Source organism: Dermochelys coriacea, chromosome 21 (assembly GCF_009764565.3).
Source record: "Dermochelys coriacea isolate rDerCor1 chromosome 21, rDerCor1.pri.v4, whole genome shotgun sequence".
NCBI lineage: Eukaryota > Metazoa > Chordata > Testudines > Dermochelyidae > Dermochelys > Dermochelys coriacea.
Genome location: NC_050088.1, coordinates 3,262,032 through 3,285,764, shown reverse-complemented (window position 1 = coordinate 3,285,764; position 23,733 = coordinate 3,262,032). Strand labels below are relative to the sequence as shown.

The window sequence follows — 23,733 nt, the reverse complement described above, 5'->3', positions numbered from 1 at the left end:
GATGGAGACACTTTGGCAGGGAGCTATCATTTCTACAACATCTCTGGACTCGGACTCCAAGACTTGAGACAAACCAAATTTATTCCTGATGTAGTTCATTTATGTTAACTTAATAATATAGGCCCACTTCAGCCATAGTGTGGAAAACCACTATGCTTGGTAAAAACTATGAAGATGACTGTGAACATGTCCAATTCTGTCCTTCCTAATTAGATTTGCTTAGTTCATTCTTTATGAATTATACAAAGGAGATTACTTTCTATAGTTTGATCTTAACTTATCTATTATATAAAAGTTATTTTCTAACTCTCCTTTCCTCCAGCAACATATAATAGGTTGTGTCTGATCAATTTAGGTTTCTAAAAAAAAAAGTGATCCTTATAAAGGGACATGTAATATGCTTCTTCCACAGGTACTATGTTAAATGTCACGTTTACTAGTCAAAATAGTATTGCTTGTTGTAACGTAAGGCTTTCAGAATAAAACCTGGTTATAGTATATAAATCATGTCTCAATTCTGTTTCATAGAGAATCACCAGCGTTTGAAAAAAACTACAAGATTAAATGGCATTAATCTAAGCTGTAAGGCCCCAGATGAATATGTTCTGAATTGATTTGATCGTGCTTTTCTTAATAAGTGTCTAAGCAGGCCACAACAGAGAATCCTCAAAGGTCAAATGAGATTTATTTGTATAGCTGGCAACTTGGTTTCTGTGTACATTGACTGGCATGTGCTAAAAATTCTTTCATACTAAACCTGATTTGGTAGATAAAGCAGATAGCTAATGACATTAAGACCAGTTTACCTTATGCTATTGGAAATTGAGCATATTTGACAAGTTATTAAAGGAGTTCATACATGGATGGTCAAGGTAGATTCTTAAAAGCATCTTATTAAAAATCTCCAGGCAGTTGTGGAAGCTTGACAAATTGCTTTCTTCTCTAGCTCTCTTCACTCCAATTAAACAAAGACTCTGATGGGTAGACCAATATTTTCAAAAGTAACTAGTAATTTTGGGTTCCCAAATTGAGACATCTTCCAGTGGCCTGACTTTTACAGTAAATGCTCAGCATCCACCCTCTTAAAACCAGGTTCATTCAAGGCGTTCAAAGTTGGGCACCCAAAAACCATTAGTTAATTTGAAAATTTAGGCCATACATCTTACGTTTTCAGTTTATTCAAACCGTGTAAAACTATTTAGTATCTTGTTACGGCTGCCATGACAACCATAGGATTTTCACAGTTGCTCCATCTAGCTGAGGAGTGTTGTTTCATGGAAATGGAAGGGCCAGAGCTTTCTCATAGACTAGCCACTACTTCCTGGGTACTGAGGTTGGGTTGCACCTCTCCCATCAGGACAGGTGATTTATTTTATTGGTCCCATATCACAGGCTTATGAAACCACTTTGTAACCTTTCTGTTCATCTCATGCTGTGACCGTTTGGGATGGAAAAACTGTGACTTTGCTTCCACCATCGCATCCAGAAGGTTCTGATCTGTGGGCTCATATCGAATGGTGGATAGTTTGACAAATGGTTGCTGACTGCAGTCTTTGGCAGCAGAGCATTGTTTACCATGAGGAACCTTTGTTGTACATTGATGATAAGGTCAATTAGAACAGACTGAGCTTTTAGCTTCTGTGGAGAGCAAGGTCTTCACTGCTTGGCTTTCAGTTGGTATTCCTGTAGTGGTGGGGCACGGGGACCCCAAGCTACCACTTTTCAGTTGGGTCCATGTCTCTGGTGGTTGATAAAACCTTATGGAGAGATAACAGGCCCATTATTCGAGGACTGTCCCAGCTTCCCTGTGACTCTGATAATCTAGATAATTATTGCCCATTCTCTAAACTCATTTTTGGGAGGGGAGGCGTGGGGAAGGAGGAGGTTGAATAGAAGGTGGTGGTGAAACTTATCCGTTTTAGGGTATAGCTGACCACCTGCTGGTAACTGATGTTTCTTGCTGAAGCACCTAATACCTGTGTTTTAGATTCTTATTCCTGTTCATTTCCAGATGCAGTATAAAATGATAGTTTAAATCTATCACATCTTTAAATGGGTCAGACCTTGATTTCTGAGAGACTGCCTTTCCCCACATACCATTGTACTTAAGGCTATCTGACATACTCTAGCTAATGCATTTAACATAAAGAGGCGGGGGGGTTGGGTTAGGATTTTCAGGGAGGAGCCCTCAACTCTGACGTTTGTAACTTGCACTGGTTTGACAAAGTTATTTTTACCTTTTAAATCTCATTTTGAAATTGTGTGGGTGGGTTAAGGGCAGAAGTGGAGGGATGGCTTATTTTTGGTCAGTAATCATTTTATTTTGGTTTAGCTCTAATGGTCTTTGCAGTTAGGGAGAAGCAGAATGTACTGTGGAAACAGTGAAAAATAATATTCTACACACAATGCTGTCAAATGCACAGAGTGAACAGACTGAAAACATTGAGAGTGGGGGATGGGATATACATTCCTTGCCAGCTTCTATTATGGTAACTTTGGGATTTGTAACTAAACGAGGTACAAAACTTGCAGAGAAACTTGTGCCTTTTATAACACCACACAGTAGTCTGCCCATTTATTGGGTCAGCCCTATCCTGTGAGTTAATGTTCTATCTACTATACCTAGATTATTTCATCTTTCTAGGGTTTTTTTTACAGTACACATCACTGTATTAAGTGGGTGCCATGGTCAGATTTAAAATATTGACTTTGTATAGGACAGGGGTGGCCAACCTGAGCCTGAGAAGGAGCCAGAATTTACCAATGTACATTTCCAAAGAGGCACAGTAACACATCAGTAGCCCCCCATTAGCACCCCCCCAAGCTCCCAGAGCCTTCCACCGATCAACGCCTCCCCCTCCCTCCCCACACCTCCCAATCAGCTGTTTTGTGGTGTGCAGGAGGCTCTGGGGGGGGAGGGGGAGGAGCCAGGGCATGGCTGGCTCAGGGGAGGAGGCGGGAAGGGGTGGAGTGGGGGCAGGGCCTGTGGCAGAGCCAAGGGTTGAGCACTGAGCACCCCCCCGGCACATTGGAAATTTGGCACCTGTAGCTCCAGCCCCAGAGTCGGTGCCTTTACAAGGAGCCGCAAATTAACTTCTGAAGAGCCACATGTGACTCCGGAGCTACAGGTTGGCCACCCCCAGTATATGATGAGGGCAAGATCATGTGTACATACAGTAATTGACTTTGACCTTCGCTTTCTAAAAATGAATTTGACTGACTGCTTTTAGGTACTTTTTAAAATCTAAAGCCAAATTCTGTTTTGTGTTACTGTGTAAATTCAGAGTGCCTCCACTGAAATCAGTTTTCAACTGAGGTCAAGTTCAGTTCTTACCTCAAGTCAGTGGAGTGACTCCAGATTGGCACTGATATAAATGAGAGCCTAATCTGGTGTGTGTGTGTGTGTGTGTGTGTGTGTGTTCTTTTTTTGTTTTGAAAGTGACATTTTTAATCCCTGACACTTAAATAAAGCCTGCTCTGCAAAGAATTACTCCATTAACCAGAGAGATAGTTAATGACAGACTTCTTTAATTATTATTCAGATACATGTAATGTAAAAAAATTTTAATGTTAAAATGAAGCTTTGCTAAATCATTTTTGCAACTGGATGTGAAAGCTGCTTAGCCTAATTAAGGGAGGCCTTCAGTGGTGCTTTACATTAGGTGAACTGTGACCTCGGTGTATTTCTGCCTCTCAAGTGTGTTTCAAGGCTTAACTCAATGTGTGTGAAATGCTCTGAGGTCCTTGGATTTAAGGCAGCGCAAATAAACCAGCTATTATTATTATTAGGCCTTTATGCGTTTTCCTAGACTATAGTGAAACATTTCTGTGTATAGATGCTATGTGATGTTGCTCTGACCAACGATAGCTTGTTGTCTTACTGTCACTTAAGAGGACACTACGAAAAGAGAAAAGAAGTTTGAGACTAGTTCTTGTGCTACTCAGTCCTTTGTTGGGAAATAAATTGGATTGCCCTGATAGTGTGTCTAGGTGTTTATATTGTGCTTATCCTCATACGTGAGCACTTGGCGTACGTGTGATTTTTGGGCCTGCTTATTTGTTTTTCTCAATAAGCAGAGCTTATATTGCCTTACAGGAGTTTCAGCTCTGTTATCATGGAGTTGCTGAAACGATTACAGTGATGGATGTAATGACTGAAGCAGATAAATTTAATTACATCATTTTAAGTGGGACTGTTGAATGTGTATGCAGGTTCAGTGTTTAATATATGTGTTGAGGGACTGGAATGAGTGAGTGAATAGTAGGTAACTTACTGTTTTATCAAATGCTGTTGGAGGAGACTACGTTCTGGAAATTTGTTACACCTAGTAGCAGTTACTGTGTTTGTCAATCAACCACATTGCATAACTTTGCTGCTTGAGAGAACACTACAGGAGAACAGACCAGTTGCATTTAATTTTTGAGTGGCTGAAACCACAGATTAGAGGCTTGTTGGAATGTTTGTTTTTGTTAAAGTATTTGTTGGATCCAAAGATATCACCCATGTTGAATGTTTTCATGTTTAGAACATGTACATTTGTCATTGAAATTGCAATATTGCATGTGTTCTAATAGCTGTAGAGCCTGACTTTTTCAAAGGTTCTGAACGCCGACAGCTCTCATTCCTGTCACCCTGTTGTGGGCTCTCAGCACTTCAGGATATCAGGCTCTGATGAACTCTGCTGTTTCATATAGTTGACCTGGATGGTATCATGTACCTTTTTTTGACAAATTACTTGAAAATAGAGTTTACGGTGGACTGCTCACAAAATTGGAAAGGCCCGTGTGGGAAGAGGAGGAGTTGAGCTAGATTTATTGAATTGACTTCAGTAGGGGTTCAAATTGGCACTTCTTGTGCCCCTTTTTATAGCATTCTCTTCTCTAATGTGAATACATCTGGAGTTTTAGGGAGAGGCTAGTCAGAAAAACTCTTTCCTTACAAACAACTGACATCCAAGATAATACCCTTTTATATATATATATACCACCTACTATGAAGTTAAGTGCATGTGATAGTTTAAAGGCAAAACAGTCCTCTGTGTACGGTTATGTAGTGCAATTTAGCTTTCTTTTCAAGCATTTTAAGCTGTGAGCTTTTTTTTTTTTTTTTTTTGGGACTGCAGCAAGAATCTCCAGCACTAAAACTGGTGAAATTTACTTTTCTAGTTGCTTGCGGTTTATCATTTCAAGAGACACTTTTTTTTCTTTTTTGGCTTTTGTCTGCCTCAGTCATATTTAACCTGTCTCTTGAAATTACTTCTGCAACCGCTGTTGTTGGAGATGGTTTTTAATTCTATCTAGGAGAGTTGTTGAGCAGGGGAGTATTTCTGGATCACTGCCATTGCTGCTTACCTGGTCCATTGATTAGATGGTGTATGATTATTGATGCCTTCTCTTTTTCCTCTAAGTTAAACTCAGTGTCATCTTTTGAAACCAGATTGCCCATAAGTTTTTTTTTTTTGAACAGCTGTTTCTGTTGAAATGCTTCTTGATCTTTTTAGAAGCTAAAACTGACTCTACAAAACTGTGTTAAACTACAGGAAGCTCTTTTCCTTTTTGAAGATGGGTGCAAAATTAATTTCCCTAAGAAGTTTTAGGGATGGACTGCCAAGGTTGTTTTGTCCACTTAAGCCTGTCAGCTTTGGAAAGATTTAAATCTTTAGGAAAATCTGGCAAGAGGTCTAAAACTCACAGCATGAAAGTAATGGTACCCCTTTTTTAGAACATTTAAGGCCTTTGTTGTAGGATCTTCTGCTGCCCAAGAAAGACTGAATGTGATTCTCCCCAGAGTAGATAATAGAGCTGTCAAAAACCTGAATATCCCTTCAGTTAAAATCATCATCAGAGAGAATTTGCAATGCTTTCGGTCCTTGTAAACCAAAAGCTAATGTTCTAGTCCTTACTCAAGCAAAATTCTCTTTGAAGTCATTGGGATTCTTTCCTGGGTAAAGATATCAGGGCTTGGCCCAAGGAAGCAAGAGACCAACCTTAAAAATAGAACCTAGGTCACTTGCATGGTAGTGCAGTTAGGTAGCATGTGTTAAAGGGTAGAACAGTCTTTGGTGGTGGTCCCCACTCCCGCTGACTTGCTGTGTGATCCTGAGACAGTCAACTTCTCAATTCCTTCGTTTCCCCATCTATATATCCTCTTTTAATCAGATCTTTGAAAAAGTGCTGTATAAATGTTGTCATAGTGTCATCAAGTGTGGAACCATCTGTTCTGTGTAGTCTTTACTTGTATAAAAGATCATCTTAGTTAATTTAGGGGTTAAAGTAATCCTGGTGCTTTACAGTGGCAAATATTTTGCTTGAGGTTTGCTTGCCAGTATCATTTGTGGGGAGGTAGGCAATTTAGAGACATTTACTTCACTTAGGTTTATGACCGTTTCACATGTGACTGAGTCCAGCCTAAACTGTGTGTGCCAAATAAAGCCAGATCCCTGTGAAAGCATGGCTACTTGCCCTGTACAGAATGTATACTCGAATTAAACTTTCAAATTCATGCTACCGTATGGAGAGCTGTGTGAAGTTTAGGTTACAAGCAAAAATAAACTTGGTCTCCTCCCAGCCTTCTTTCCTGCATCTCTCGTGATTCTACCACACAGTTGGCAGTGTCTGCTAGAGAAAGGCCCAAGAGTGGAATATCCTGGGTGTTGGCTCACAAGAATGGATGGAGGTGCAGTCGAGCTATGTGAGGGAATTGGGTACTGTCTGCTCACACTATGCCTGGCTATCCCCTCGAACTGATTCACAGATACAGGGTGATGGGTCGTCTTCAAATTACCAAAGCCCTTTATGAAGAGAACATATTTAAGTTTTACCTAAAGCTTCCATAGTTCTTTGTGCTATGAGCAAAATAGATAGTTTTAAAAGCAGACTTGAAAGATTTCAGAACACTGTACCAAACAGGTAATTAAGACAGACTTTGCACTGCTTGTTGAGAGTTCCAGGGGAAAGCAGAGCTTTTTATGCTCAATATAGATATTGGTATTTTGATGTTTTAACTTTTGTGTATGGATTTTCAGTGCCTTTTAGTGCTGGAATGAAGTGTGTGTGTGGTTTTCTTCTCAGGCTCTGGGGAATAATACTAAATGAGAGAGATGAATAATAAAGGATTTAGCAGGCATACTAGATGCTCTCACTTGCAATAAAATGAAGTTATTAAAATTATTTTTCTGTGGAGTAATTAACATACTGCAAGACAGACTCCTGTGAAGTCTGTGTTGCTCTTGCTTTTTAGTGAAAGAACTTTAAGAGGTGCATCTTTGATTAGGAATAGATTTATTTGAGCACTGCATTTTGATTTTTTTTCTGAAATGGGTGCTCATCACCCAAGGCATTGAAATATAAAATGGTACACATAAAATTGTTAATTAATTACCATAAAATGGATGTTTTTCATTCAACAATAATCGTTAGAACAGACATTTAATTAGCCCATGTGCATAGAGGGTAGGGACAGTCTTGTTGCTCTTGTGTTACTTATACAGTAAACTTGGAAGTGCTTTTTAAGGTAGTGAGAATCCCTAGACTTGCATATGCAAACATGACCTTTAGAGCAGGCTGCATAGCATAATCGGGTTGTGTATATACATTTGATTTATACAGCTTCAGCTATTCAAGGAATGTTAGTATTTTCAGGAATTTGGTTTATAATCTAGCAGACACTGACCTAGAGTTAAGGGCTGAACATTTTCCCCTCCCTCTTATGTAAAACACATTTTAAATGTGGAATACGTGGCAGCTCTGTAGTGCACAAAGGGTGCTTCCCTCCTCGCCTTGTGTCTTGGCTTCTTGTCTTCTCTCCTCTTTCTTTTTCTTCACTCTGCCAGGGGTACTTACAGCCCCCATTACCATAATATCTATATGCCTCACATTCATTAATGTATTTATCCTCACAACATCCTGATGAGGTAGAGAACTGCTAATATTTTACAGATGAGGATCAGAGGTCCAGAATACTTAAGTGTCAACGTTACACCAAAATTGAATGAGAATACAGTTGTCATCTGCTTGGGATAGAAGCTGTTTTTGGATTAATAATAAACAGCCTGTTGGAAAAAATTGAAATGAAATTTTTTTAATCTGAATTTGCCCATTCATCAAAATCGAACCATTTTGTGGAGACCGTTTTTTGACAAAGTTCCGACAGAATCCAGGCAGGGTCCCTGCCAGCTTGCCCACCCTGGTCCGTGGCAGCGCAGGCTTCCAGGCTCACAGCTCCTTGGTAGCCTGGCTGGTGAGCTGATAGGAACCTGGAAGTCCTGGATGTGCTGCTCATAGCTCTTCAACAGCCCAGGCTCCCGAGGTCTGTGGCTTTGGGGCAGCTCACCAGGTGGACTGTCCTGGAGCCAGGACTCCTTTTTCCTTTTGCAGAGAATTGCATAGAGTTTGAGTTTAAGGTCAGAAGGTACCATATAGCATCTGTTTGACCTCCTGTATATCACAGCTATTAAAATGTGACCCAAACGTGACTTTAGTTAGACTAAGCATTTCATTCTGATTTGGAATGAAACCAAATTTTGTAATAAAAATAATTTCTCAGCGAATTGGAATTTCCTTCCTTCACCCAGTTCTAATAAAAAAAAAAAACTAGTAAATGTGCTGTGGTGTATTTAGTAATGTAATGAGGGTTTACAGAGATGAGAACTCACTTAGGCTATGTCTACACCAGTGGTTCTCAGCCAGGGATCCAGGGCCCCCTGGGTGGGCGAGAGCAGGTTTCAGGTGGTTCACCAAGCAGGGCCAGTGTTAAGCTCACTGGGACCCAGGGCAGAAAGCTGAAGCCCCAGCGTGTGGGGCTGAAGCCCTAGTACCTGAGCTCTTGCACCTGAGGCTGAAGCAGAAGCCTGAGCACTTAGCTTTGTGGGGGGGGTCCCTGTGGCATGGGGTCCCAGGCAATTGCCCTGCGTGCTACCCTCTAATGCCGGCCCAGGCTTTTATATGCAGAAAATCAGTTGTTGTAGCACAGGTGGGCCGTGGAGTTTTTATAGCATGTTGGGGGGTGGGGGTTGGCCTCAGGAAAAAGGTTGAGAACCTGTGGTCTGCACTACAGCCTGTCAGCAAAACTTGCGTCACTCAGGGCTGTGACTATTCCATCACCTGAGCGACATAAGTTACACTGACACAAGCACTCGTATGCACAGCACTATGTTGGCAGGAAAGCTTCTCCTGCCGACAAAGCTTCTGCCACTTGCGGAGGTGGGTTTTTTTATGATGACGGGAGACCCGTTGGCATAGAACATCTTCACCAGATGCATTGCAATGGTGCAGCTGTAGCTCTGTACGTATAGATATCGTGGCTGAGAACTTGTCCACAAAAAACAGTAATCGCACACAACAGGTGGATGAGCAAATTAGCAAGATTTGCTATCTAAAAATACGTTTTGTTTTCATCAGAAGTCCATGACTTTACTCTTTACCACTGAGACTTGCATTTAAACATACAGCTCTTGTGAGGTAGCCTAAGTTTTTCTTGAAAGCTGCGGTAGCCTGAATGCAAGAAGAAAAGCAATTTTAAAATGCATAGTCCATGTCGGTGTTAGTTTCCAAAGTGTTTTCCCTGTGGCTTGGCAGGTTGCTTCTAGGGACAGCTTGAAAACACCAGGGTTGGGGGAAGAGGATAAAGACAAAGTGCACAGTAGGGGGAAGACAAGAGATTTAAGCAAGAGACACAGAAGGAGTGAAATGACAACCAGTTTAGACAAACCGTGTTAGAATACGGCCCTGGACAATCTTCTTTCACTTTAATTTTGTTTGATCTCATTAAAACTCCTTGATGATGTTAAACAATCATTAAGTACAGTTGATGGGATACTATTTCATATTAACCATACATGCATTTCTTTAAAGTGAGCCTCTCAATTGCTGCAAAAAACACTGGTTTAACCTTGGGAGATATTCATATTTAAGATGTAGTGTGAATCTAAAATGCTCCTTCGAGGAATGATTGCAGAATGAAAAACCCAGCTTTTAAAACATCATATTGTACTATAATTTGAATTTAAAAAAAAATCCTTTAAACTCGTATCCTCCTCTGCTCTCACTGGCAAAAAATATTGTATCGATACATTATATGGGATTAAAGAAATAACCGCGTAAAGTCGTATTTTGCCAAAATTCTCCTCTTAAAATGAATGCAACTTTTTGGAAGAGAGTAAGCCAGTGGGTTTATCTGTGACTGTTGTTTTAGAACTAACATCATTGTTTTAAAACGAGTTAAGGTTGCTGAGTGACCATCTACCACCTTATCATGTCACGTACAAAACCTAAGTACATAAACAAGGAAGTGAATAGTTAAAAACATCATCAATCTTACCCTGTCTATATAACAAATTACTTGGTAAGGATAACACGTTTCAACAAAACAACCTCAGCTCTGCTCCATGTTGAATCTTTTACCAAATATCTCAAAATAGTTACACAACAACCTTATGAAGTAACATGAAAATTTATATATGATTTGAAATGAATGACATACAGTACGAGTCAGCAGACAACAAATGGAAGATGACCACTCACAAAATCACTTGTCTAGTGTTTGTATCCTTAACATTTACTTGTTTGATGGTGGTGGAGGGAGAAAAGAAGATCTGAGTCGTCTCCTCGTAGAGAGGAAAAGCTGTCAAGAACTTTTCCATATTGTAAAATCCTGTGCTAAAAACTTTTAGTAGCTTGAGGTCAAAAGCTGAGAAATGCCCAAATGCAGCTGTGTGTTAATGCCTTCTCAGGAGGACCTTTTATTCTTGTGTGGTTTGCTACATTTGAACTGTGTAATTCACTGTGACGCTGTGTTTCCACAGTAGAGATACAAAGCACTTCCTGTGGAAGCACAACTTAGGTAGGCTCCTGTCTTTCTGTTCCCAGGGTAGCACTCATTAGTATTAAATCTGCAGTGGTACTGCAGTCCATTTTGGGGGGAGCCTGCCTATTACAGCCAGTGACACAGTGATTTGGTCTAATTTGAGGATGCAGTATGTGTTGGTCTCTGAGCTTTGCCTCTGGCTTTCTCCTCCTCTGTCTTGTCTATTTGGCACATGTCCCTAGCAACTTTCTGGAAATGCAGACCAACAGGACCCAAAATAACCCTAGCCATTTGAGCACTTCAGGCTGGTAGATGCACAGAGTATTGTTCCCTAGTTGAAGTGCTGGTAGCAAGCATTTCAAAATGCATGGCAAGGAGGTTGGGCAGTCAGTCTCTTAGAAGTGTGTATTTTGATGCTTATGGCTAAAAGTTTATTTTAAAAAGAAAAAGGCTGAGGCAGGTCTATTTTCAAGACTAATGAATTGCTCTTTTAAATGTTTCTCTGATTTATCTTGAAATGAACTGCAGTACAGAACTAAGGTCTCAGATCAGCAAAACTTTTAACCAGGTGTTTAACTTTAATCATGTGAGTAGTCACACTGAAGCTGACTGGACTGCTACAGAATTGGGCCCTAAGTTATAAAAAGTCTCAGGTGGTAGTGATTCTCACAACTCGCTAATGTGAGATCCTTCAAGGTTTATTGTGAGGAAACTAGGATTCTTTGGGACAGTAGTTCATAGAAGGCACATACTCAGCTGAATTGTAGGAAAGGATATGTCCAAAGTCTTTTGTGTGATTTTTCGTGTAAGAGGGTTTGAAGGTGAACATGTGCCCGTGAACTAAGTGGAGACTGTATAGGAGCAGTAGCACTAGCATGTAGCCTGAGATGTCCCTAACATACTGAACTCTGAGCATTACCCTTTTTTTATTGTAAAACTACATATCCAATGACATACATGAAGAACAAAAGCAATCTTCAAATAGCTGATAGTTTTCTTGGCTAGTCATTAGCTTTGCCAAGTGGGTAAATGTGGTATCTGATACTTGGAAATGGAGGTTAATTGACCAGTTTAAGAGTTATTTAAACTGACTTATTGTGGTTACCAGACATTTGTGAGAAGCATGTAACTAGAAAGTTGCCATAACGAAATCAATCTTGGCTGAAAGTTCCCTTTTTAAATCAAATAATGCATTTTCCATGTGCACTTCAAATTGAATTAAACACTTAGTAATAGAATTAGACCCTGGACTACTTCAGTGCCAAGAAGTAATTCAATAATGTAGTTAAATTATTTCCTTTAACATATTCATAAGTCTTACTTTTAGGACATTATTACTCACCTATGAAGATTCACTTCTAGTTGAAAATTTTGGAATACAAAGTGTCTGCACTCCCCAGGAACAAATTTCTGTATGAATGTCCAAAAAAAAACACTTGCCTTATTTTTAATTTACAGATGTACAAAAATCCTAATTCGGTCTCTTTGGAGTTCCTGGAACTACATGGTTTTCTTGTTCTTAAAAGAAATAATGTAGGCCATTACCTGGGTTGAATTTAAAAGGGAAAAAACACCCTATTAACTGAAAAGGTTACATCTGCAGTACAGAGTAAGTAGTCTGCTGTGTTGCATAGTAACTGGTTTAACAACTCTGTTATGTATATGATAGTTAATTATATAGTTTCTGCATTATACTTTATTCCATATTGGCTATGACACTGTTGAAAATAAAAGTAATAGTGATACTTCTTCTTCTGTGTTACTTTTGAGTATTTGCGTAATTGATTCTTGACACTTAAATAAAATTATCTTGTATAGTTACAGCAGTGGTAACTGCTACAGAGATGGGGACTGTTACAATAATGCAGATAGACTGTGAGATGAACAGACATCGGTCAAATCATGTTTTAATTTCAATTTGAGAATAGCGCTGAAAGTCCACTTTGTTCATTTATTTATAGTGATTTTTTTGTGGTGGTCTTTGCCTCACAAAAATAAATTCATTAAAACCTCTCAAAGGGTGGAGGATGTAATATGCATGTTTAAGTGATGAGAAATTGATTGTAGTGATTAAGTGACTTGCCAGAGGTGTTGCTGAGATCTCTGCCATGGACTCAGTAATTTTTTTTTCATATGAACCATATCTCTGTAGTGTGAGTCTGATGGACACCTTCCCTTCCGTTTATGGTTACACAGTCCACTTCCCTTCCCATTCTCGATTGTATAACATTCTGTGGCAACTGCACAATTGCTGACGTGAAGAATTCATATTAGGAAAGTATTTAATAGACTTTTAGCTTCTCTTAATACAGTTTATCGGCTGAAAATGAGAAACCAGCTTATATGTCCTGCTGTCTCTCAATGGACCGGTAATAGTCCATAGATTTCAATTTGGCAAAGCTGAGTGTAGAACTCAGGTCTCCTGTTTCCAGTCCTGTGCTGTTAACACAGACCATCTTTCCTCCTGTACATTTCAGTATGCAATGTAGAAGAGTGGGCTTTCAGTTTTAGTACAGTGTAGATCAAGACAAAACTTTCCATTCCAAAAATGGTGGGTTTTAGATTGGGGCTTGAGTATTTGTGAGAGATTAATTTTTTGGAGGAAATCATAAGAAATTTTTTCATGACTTGGTTTATAGTAACTTTGAACTTGGCATGTGATATGTTCATATGTTCAAAATTAAACAGGCTTGTTTATAGTAATAGTTGCAATGAATCACGTTTAACTCCAAGGTAAAAATAACCAGAACATGTGGCTGTAATATTCCAAGTGTCTGCCCATCTCTTGGTGGAAAATGGAGAAAGTGACATTTGTTTCTGTAGTACAGACAGCTTGAAGGAACTGGTGGCAGTTTAATCTACAGGCATTCATTTAAATGTCTTTATCCCCAAACTCTAAAACACTAGCAACTTATTTCCATTTGAAAAATTAAATATTTTGATTTCAGCACAGATGTATCCTACCAAAAATAAGAGGGTGTTACAAGTGATGTGAAAGTCGGAGTACAAAAAGGAGGTAGCATCTATTTTTTTTTCCTACCAGTTTGGTAAATGTTGTTGCTTGCTCTCCTTCCACTTCCTTTCCTCCCTTCAGCTGATCTGTATCTCAGTAGTGCCACAATATGAGCCTTTCAAGTGAACAGCAGAGGACTGAAATACTGAAGAATAATCTTGGTTTGCAGTGCAAATACGTGTAGAAGCAAAACATTTTGGTGGCTATGTTGTTGTTCTCTGTAGGAGTTGATGTTTTTGCTGGTTGTTTTTTGGTGTCTGCCTTTCCCCTTCTTCCCTCCCCCATACTTTTTAAAAGTAGGGTTGTAGGTCTAATTTTTGTAAGGGTTGCAGTTCTTCAGGAAAAATGCAATCCACATAGTTTAATTATAGCATCTCTGTCTACAAGCCTATAGTTGAGTCTGTGTCAGCACCTTGATTCTAGCTTCCTATTTTCAAGTATATGTAACTTGGCTATGAGCAAATTCTTGTAGCAAGAGAACCATATACATTGTCTTAGTGTAGATTCTTTTTATGCCATGTCTGGAAAATGTTAAGTTCAAAGCGTAATGATTTACCAGTGTGATTTTGAATGCTACTTCTATTGAAAGTAGTCTATATTTTTATTTTGATGGTGCTCATGCTTTTAGTATTTTGAAGGAGTTTGGTAGTCGGCACTTCCAAAAAGGAATACTTTGAAGACCGTTAAGTCTGCATCAACACTAGCATTTTTTTCCCATGTTTCCTCACTGAGGGTAGCAGTAATGGGAGCCCTCATGTAAACAGCGTTCCATGTAGCCACAATTATTTGTGATGTAGCCTTATTACGTGTAGGACTATATAACAGAATATTTAAAGTGGCAGCTGCCAGCTGAAGCCTGACGATCCTAGTATGCTCATTGCTGTTACTAACTGGTGGTAGCACTTGTGAGAAATTTTAAAGAAAATGTCTCAGGCCCCTATCTGCAAGGACGCTGGTACCCCATAGCAAGGGTAGGGACCAGGGTTCGATAAGCTCTGAAGAGACACTGTCAACTTGACAAAAAGTTGGTATTTCTCTTGCTGTGTAGAAGACTCGTGCAACAAGTGAAACAGAGTCGGGCCCCAGTCTTATAGCTGAGCACGTGGGCAGACTGCTTCACCCTCATGGAGCCCCATTGACTTTAATGGGATCCTCGGAAATGCAGCAATCTGCCCAGGCACTGTTGTTTGTAGGTTCGGGGCCATGCACAGATGAAAGGGATACCAAGTGTACTCAAAATGCTGTCAAATGCACAAAGAAAACAAGCTGAACAAAGCAGAGTAAAATAGTGTCTTTTGGACACCTTAGGTATTACCTATAACAAGTAAAACAAAAACAAACATTCACAAGTATAACAAGGAGTCCGGTGGCACCTTAAAGACTAACAGATTTATTTGGGCATAAGCTTTCATGGGTAAAAAACCACTTCAGTTGCATCTGTCTCCTTGTTGTTTTTTGCGGATACAGACTAACACGGCTACCCCCCCGATAATTCACAAGTATAATTTTTTTTAATGAACCCCTTGAACTTAACCAGAGCCAGTATAATTAAGTGAGCTGTTGTCTACTTATCATTTAAAATTGAGAGGACCTGGTTGCGTGTTGTTGTTTAATATCCTTCAAAGCATTTAAAAGGCTAATATTTAACCGTGATAGAATGCTGCGAGTGTACAAAGAACTTTACAAAACCCAAGGTAGTTTCCCCAGGTCAGGAGCCTTGTCTTCGTAATTTGGATGAGTTTTTGTCCAAAAAATAAAGGCCTGGAATACATAGTCTGTGAGGGTCCAGATTATTAAGAGTGGTTTTAAACGAGAGGGGTGGGTCCTGGTGCACAGGAAGCGGGCATGAAGAAAGGATAAATACACAATGGGGAAAAATCCTGCCTTGGTGGGGGATAGCTTGGTTGACTTACTATATTTGAGGGATGGAAAGACTCATTATTCTGTAAATGGGGCAGAAAGGTTGAAGATGTGTTGGGAGTTGGGAATAGGACAGTGAATAGTTAGGAGTGCACGCTCTCTCTTTCTCTGAAGGAAGGAGTAAGTAGGAGCTAAACTTTATCTTTTGTTCTTTGACGAAAAGATTTTTCTGCCTATGTAGTTTTTTGTTGGGGTGGGAGAAGAAACATAATTAGTTTGTTGCACCATGGTATTACACATGCAAAGCAGGCTTTCTTTCACTTCAGCAGAAATTGAAAGTTCTGTAATGTAGAGGGACGTGCACCCTTGTCATCCTTTAGACAAGGACGGTTACCCCTGTCACCAGCCTATGGCTTTGGATTAAACAATCTCAAAGGGTTACAGCTGCTAGATAAAGACGCAAACAGGGTGGGGGAAACGCTTATTGCATCAGTCAAGGCGGAAGGGAGCACAGCTTACTCAAACCAGGGAGAACAGGTTGGGAGAGCTCCCTTCTGGTTTTAGGAGAGGAGGGGGAGCTGTGTTGTTTGCAATAGTGTTTTGGCATCCTGAGCAACCTTTAAAGGGAAGGTCCTGGCAACATGAGGTGGGTGGTTATGTAAAGAGATGCAGTCTCATCTGGGAAAAGAGCCATAACTGGGTCTATGTCTTTCCATACTCAAATGACAAGCTCATTCAGGCTACATCCACTCAGGAATCTTTTGAGGTCAGGATTCAGTTCCTATCCTCTTCCACCTTCAGATAGGGAAGTGAAATGTTCTTGTTAGTCCCTGACTTTTTATTATTTGTATGAGGAGTACCTAGTAGCCCTTACTTTGGTGCTTAGTGAGAGATGGTCCCTACCTCAAAGAGTTTACAATCTAAATAGGCAGGAGGGGCTGAGAGGCGCAGACAGATGAGATGACTTAGATTCATAGATACTAAAGTCAGAAGGGACCATTCTGATCATCTAGTCCGACCTCCTGCACAGCGCAGGCCACAGAATCTCACCCACCCACTCCTATGAAAAACCTCACCCATGTCTGAGCTATTGAAGTCCTTAAATCATGGTTCAAAGACTTCAAGGAGCAGAGAAGCCTCCCTCCAGTCACCCATGCCCCATGCTACAGAGGAAGGCGAAAAACCTCCAGGGCCTCTCCAGTCTGCCCTGGAGGAAAATTCCTTCCCGACCCCAAATATGGCGATCAGCTAAACCCTGAGCATATGGGCAAGATTTACCAGCCAGATACCCAGGAAAGAATTTTCTGTAGTAACTCAGATCCCATCCATCTAATATCCCATCTCAGGGGATTTGGCCTATTTACCCTGAATATTTAAAGATCAATTTCTTACCAAAATCCCATTATCCCATCATACCATCTCCTCCATAAACTTATCAAGTAGAATCTTAAAACCAGATAGATCTTTTGCCCCACTGCTTCCCTTGGAAGGCTATTCCAAAACTTCGCTCCTCTGATGGTTAGAAACCTTCGTCTAATTTCAAGTCTAAACTTCCTGGTGGCCAGTTTATACCCATTTGTTCTTGTGTCCACATTGGTGCTGAGCTGAAATAATTCCTCTCCCTCTCCTGAATTTATCCCTCTGATATATTTATAGAGAGCAATCATATCTCCCCTCAACCTTCTTTTAGTTAGGCTAAACAAGCCAAGCTCCTTAAGTCTCCTTTCATAAGACAAGTTTTCCATTCCTCGGATCATCCTAGTAGCCCTTCGCTGTACCTGCTCCAGCTTGAATTCATCCTTTTTAAACATGGGAGACCAGAACTGCACACAGTATTCTAGGTGAGGTCTCACCAGTGCCTTGTATAACGGTACTAAAACCTCCTTATCCCTACTGGAAATGCCTCTCCTGATGCATCCCAAAACCGCATTAGCTTTTTTCACAGCCATATCACATTGGCAGCTCATAGTCATCCTATGATCAACCAATACTCCAAGGTCCTTCTCCTCTTCCATTACTTCTAATTGCCCAGTATCAGACAGAGGCTGTGGAACAGCTGGCAATTGAACCCAATTTCTAGGCCAATCTTAACAAGCAAGGTGACTGGTCCTTCATCTTCAGGTTTATGGTTTATGGCTGGTTCAGTTACTGGCTAACGTATATTGACAAATTCTTGTTTCTTTAACAGAAAGTCAAGTATGATTTCACAAGAAAGGTCTATAACTAGATTTCCCATTTTACTAAGTTCCATTGACTAAAATAGTACTTCCTAGTGAATACTGCTCCTGGCTTTGATAATAAACACTTAACTCTTATACAGTACTTTTCATCTGTAGAACCTGTGGCACTGGGCAAAGGTGGGCAGGATCACTGTCCCTGTTTTACATTGGACAAACTGAGGCAGAGAAGTAAAACAACTTGCCCAAGTTACATGACAAGTCAGTAGCAGAGCAGCCCGCTTACCTATACACGGAATACAATTGGTGTGTTAAGTTACTGTTCATTCATAGGAAAGCTGCATATTTCTCTTGCAGAGATGAGAATGTTTTCTTTTTAAAGTCTCTGGAAGACTACATCAAACAATTTTGATAAGTTAATTCACAGATGGCATTGCATAAATTAGTTTTTCACTTGGCAACTTTGATCTTCCCATGTGGCTTTGCTACAGTCTCTGCACATTAAGATTAATCAGACAATTGAGCCATAAACTTAAAATATTTTTGTCTAAATTCAACTATTCTCATGAGCTCCTTGTAGTAAGTAAACGTGGTTTGCATCTCTCAAAATGCATTGGACACAATAACATCACTGAGAATCGGGTTAGTAACACAAATGGTGGCTTGAGTATAACTTAGAGATTTCAACTATCAGATCTTGTATTGGGTGCATTTACATATTTCAAAAACAAAACATGCAACCTAGTGACCAATGTCAACTCTAAATAGAGGTCCCTATGATATCTATATTAAATCTGATTACAATAACAAATTGCTGAGTTGTAACATTTCTCATAAATTTACAAAGAGTAATCACTGAAAACAAAAGTTTGTTATCCTGGGACCATTTTCTAATGTCCCTTCAGATCATAAGAGTAAAGTTTCCAATTGTGTGGACTAGAGATTCCTTTTTGGACTCCAAGAGTGTTCAGATTTCTGCAACACTTCTAGACTATGTGAAGTAAACTTTCAAAGGCTTGAGTGCAAAGCTTGTTCAAAATGAAATCTAAAGGTAGCAACAATAATAGCCTCCCACCATCTTTTGAATAGCCATATCCAAGTTTGCAATCGGTCCATTTCAAGGTAAGTTTGATGTTTCTGGGTGCACTGCAAAAGGGTGAAAAAATCCAAAGCGAAGAAGGCTGTTTGTAAATGGCACCCTTCTTTCCTGAAGAATGAAATTCCCTTTGTGTTCTGGGGAGAACAAAAACCGTGGGAGAGGAGTAAATATTTAGCTTTGTCCATTCTGCAAAATAAACACTCAAAATTTTAGAACAAAATATTTCCATCTGCTTGAGTATTGTTTGAATAATTCCAGTTGACAGCAATGGTTTAGTTTTCTGATCTTGTCAGATTTGGCCATGTCTGTCTAAAACTACCCATTTGATGTGTACTTGAACCTCAGTGGAAGCATTAGTCACCGCTCTCAGTATCATTTCCTGTTCTGTTTTGGCTGTCTTACCCAATTAATAGTACAGCATGTTTAAGATGCAAGGTTCACTTCAGTAAGTAGGAGTTTAAATATGAGTAGCTTCCTCCACGTTCTTGCCCCTTCTCCCCCACTTTTTTTTAAGCCAAGTTACTTGTGTATGACGCATTTTTTAGTGACTAAAATAAAAAGAATTTGCTCATCTGGAAGCTGTAACTCATTCTTCAGAGATTTTTTTTTCCCTTAATGGGTAATTTTTCTAGGGTGAAACTTATTCTAGTACAGGGGGCCTTCTTCTAGCACCTCAGCTCCAATTCAAAGCTCCAGCTGAGGTCTAAATGGGGTTGGAATGGTACAGAGGACTTTGGGGTGAGTTTGGACCTCGGGAGTTGTTTAGTTTTTATGCACAGAATCACTACCACCTGAGACCCAAGGCCTCTGGTCTCCAGTGGACCTCGCTCTTCGCATCAATGTCAAAGAGCTGAGGGCAGTGCGTCTGGCCTGCTACGCTTTCAAAACACACATAACAGGCAGATGTGTTTCAGTCCTCAAGGACAACACCTCGGCAATGTTTTATATCAACAAACGGGGGGGGGGGGGATACACGCTCCTCTCCCCTGTGCTGAGAAGCTCTTGCACTGTGGGATTTCTGCATAGAGCACTCGATCCACCTGCAGGCCTCATACCTCCCAGGGGTGCGAAACACACTGGCCGACAGCCTCAGCCGAACATTCAATGGCCATGAGTGGTCCCTTTGGCCAGACATGGTGAGCTCAATTTTCCAGTTTTGGGGCTCTCCCCAGATAGATCTGTTTGCCACTCCGGATAACAAGAAATGCCAGACATTCTGTTCTCTCAGGAACCACGGTGTGGGGTCTATCGAGGATGCCTTCCTCCTCTCGTGGGAGGGCTGCCTGCTGTACGCTTTCCCACCCATCCCCCTAGTCCACAGTGTGCTTCTCAAGATCCACAGGGACCGGGCTCGAGTCATACTAATAGCGCCGGCGTGGCCGCGTCCGCACTGGTTCACCTCGTTCCTGAAAATGTCCATAGCGGCCCCTCTCACCTTACCGCTGGTTCCTGACCTGATCACACAGGACCAGGGCCGTCTCCGGCACCCGAATCAGGAGTCGCTCCCCCTTACAGCCTGGATGCTCCATGGCTAAGTGCCACAGAGCTCTCTTGTTCGGACCAAGTCAGACAAGTCCTCCTGGGTAGTAGAAAGCCCTCCACTAGGGCTACTTACCTGGCTAAGTGGAAAAGGTTCTCCATCTGGGCGGAGCAATGTAGTCAGCCACTGCTCCTCGCCCTGTGCCATTTATACTGGACTACCTCCTTCACCTAAAGCACCAGAACTTGTCCTGGTCATCAATAAGGGTCCACTTGGCTGCTACCTGCGCCTTCCACACAGATTTAGGCAGTCTCTCGGTCTTTGCAAACCCTATGGTCAATCGTTTTCTCCAGGGTTTGGATAGGTTCTTCCCACACATGCATCAGCCTGTCCCTGCCTGGGACCTCAATTTAGTCTTCTCCAGGCTTCCAGGACCGCCATTTGAACCTCTGGCCACCTGCTCCATGCTATATATTTCATTCAAAGTTGCCTCGTGGCAATTACCTCGGCCCGACGGGTCTCGGAGCTCAGGGCCCTCATGCCTGAGCCCCCTTACGCAGTTTTTCATAAGGTTCAACAAGGACAAGTGCAGAGTCCTGCACTTAGGACAGAAGAATCCCATGTACCGCTACAGACTAGGGGCCGAGTGGCTAGGCAGCAGTTCTGCAGAAAATGACCTAGGGGTTACAGTGGACGAGAAGCTGTATATGAGTCAACAGCGTGCCCTTGTTGCCAAGAAGGCCAATGGCATTTTGGGATGTATAAGTAAGGACATTGCCAGCAGATCGAGGGACGTGATCGTTCCCCTCTATTCGATATTGGTGAGGCCTCATCTGGAGTACTGTGTCCAGTTTTGGGACCCACACTACAAGAAGGATGTGGAAAACGTCCAGCAGAGGGCAACAAAAATGATTAGGGGACGAACACATGACTTATGAGGAGAGGCTGAGGGAACTGGGATTATTTAGTCTGCGGAAGAGAAGAACGAGGGGGATTTGATAGCTACTTTCAACTACCTGAAAGGGGGTTCCAAAGAGGATGAATCTAGACTGTTCTCAGTGATAGCAGATGACAGAACAAGGAGTCATGGTCTCAAGTTGCAGTGGGGGAGGTTTAGGTTGGATATTGGGAAAAACTTTTTCACGAGGAGGGTGGTGAAGCACTGGAATGCGTTATCTAGAGAGGTGGTGGAATCTCCTTCCTTAGAAGTTTTTAAGATCAGGCTTGACAAAACCCTGGCTGGGATGATTTTGGTTGGGGATTGGCACTGCTTTGAGCAGGAGGTTGGACTAGATGACCTCCTGAGGTCCCTTCCAACCCTGATATTCTATGATTCTATGCCATTTCTAGTCAGTTTCATGGGTTGGAGCTATTCAGAGCTGAGGAACAAGTGCATAAACTGGGAATGCTGAAGGAATGTTAAATGGTTGGGATTCGGGGAGCGATGTGCCAGGAAAAAAAAGCTTTATTTTGTTGTTGTTGCAAATGCGAATAACCTGAAAGGCCTAGGTGTAATATATTCAAGCTGACATCACTGAAATATCATAAACTGCAGATTAGTAATTCTTCTGAGATTTGACATTGAGAAGACATAGCCAATAAGATACTATGGCTGGCTTTCAGAGGTACTGAGCCATCTTCGTTGGGAGTTGCCATGTACACAGCATATATAAAAATAATACTCACTATTCGTAACATTGCATGCACTGAGAAATGCAATGAACAAATGCAAGTAGAAGATTCTGCAATTATTCAGAAACTAAGTCAGTATGATATAAACTGAATCTATAGTTCTTTTAAAACTGGCTTCTCTCTGGAATAAGTCTTTATTGGAGGAGAAGGTTTCTTCTTGACACATGAGTTTCGTCTCCAGTGGTATGGAAACAAGGGACACCTCAGAACTTACTTTCTTGGGCATGGACCCAATAAGTTTAGCCCTGTGCAATTCCAGCAGGAGGAACGCTTTCAGAATCATAAATGACTTGCTCTGATTTTCAAAATCTAAGCATTCACTCAAAACCCATTCAGAATTTCTCTTAAGCTAACTTTCAGCACTATAGATTATTTACCATTATTGAACATAGCCATACTGTACACTTCTATGACTTGCATTTGGACTGATGGCTGTTTCATTTAAAATGAAGACATGATTCTTTCTCAAATATGTATTTATTTCTCTTTCCTAAAAGTTGTTATTCAGTAGTGACTAGTAGGTCTTAGGATTTAAACTTCAAAGGTGTTTTCCCCTCAATCATTGTATTTTGAGACCAAAGATGACTCTTGCAGCCATATTCCCCCTGTGTAAAATCCAGAGGTTCTTGATACAGTTTTTTTCAAACTTATTCTCATAACGCTTTCTTGTTGATACTCATGATTTTGAATTTTGACATTTTGGCTTGTATATTTTTTTATAAACCTAGGACATACGAAGGCAGCATATTAATAGCAAAAGTGTATACATTGGGGCTGGGGGGGAGAGAATAGACAAGGGTATGTTCTTAGGACAGGACCAAGAGCCAGGGACTCCTGAATTCTTATCTCAGCTCTTCCACTAAGTCTCTTTCCATGGCTTTGGGCAAGTTGCTTCACCTCTGAACTCCTTCATCTGTATAATGGGTATAATAATACTTACCTACTGCACTGGGAAGGTTTTGAAGATTGATTAATGTTTGTACATTATTTTGAGTTTGAGAGTTGGGAAGTGTTAGACATACAAATTCTCAAATTTTATCAAAGCCCTACTATTAGAATGTATTGCATTTAAATTGCTATTAGATTATACTACATTTAAGCAAGTACCTAAACAACTAAGTGTCGAAACAACTAAGTGAGTCGAAAGAATAGTAAATATGGCAGGCGACCAGCTTGGCTTAATGGTGAAATCCTAGCGGATCTTAAACATAAAAAAGAAGCTTACAAGAAGTGGAAGCTTGGACATATGACCAGGGAAGAGTATAAAAATATTGCTCGGGCATGTAGGAAAGATATCAGGAGGGCCAAATCGCACCTGGAGCTGCAGCTAGCAAGAGATGTCAAGAGTAACAAGAAGGGTTTCTTCAGGTATGTTGGCAACAAGAAGAAAGCCAAGGAAAGTGTGGGCCCCTTACTGAATGAGGGAGGCAAGCTAGTGACAGAGGATGTGGAAAAAGCTAATGTACTCAATGCTTTTTTTGCCTCTGTTTTCACTAACAAGGTCAGCTCCCAGACTGCTGTGCTGGGCAACACAAAATGGGGAAGAGATGGCCAGCCCTCTGTACAGATAGAGGTGGTTAGGGACTATTTAGAAAAGCTGGACGTGCA

General features: G+C 40.8%; 1 protein-coding gene across 6 annotated transcripts in view; it reads left to right on the top strand.

The window, feature by feature from the left end:
• Positions 1–23,733, top strand: part of RAP1A (RAP1A, member of RAS oncogene family) — a 71,895-nt gene that overhangs the window by 7,960 nt on the left and 40,202 nt on the right. The gene's annotated exons all lie outside the window — the stretch shown is intronic.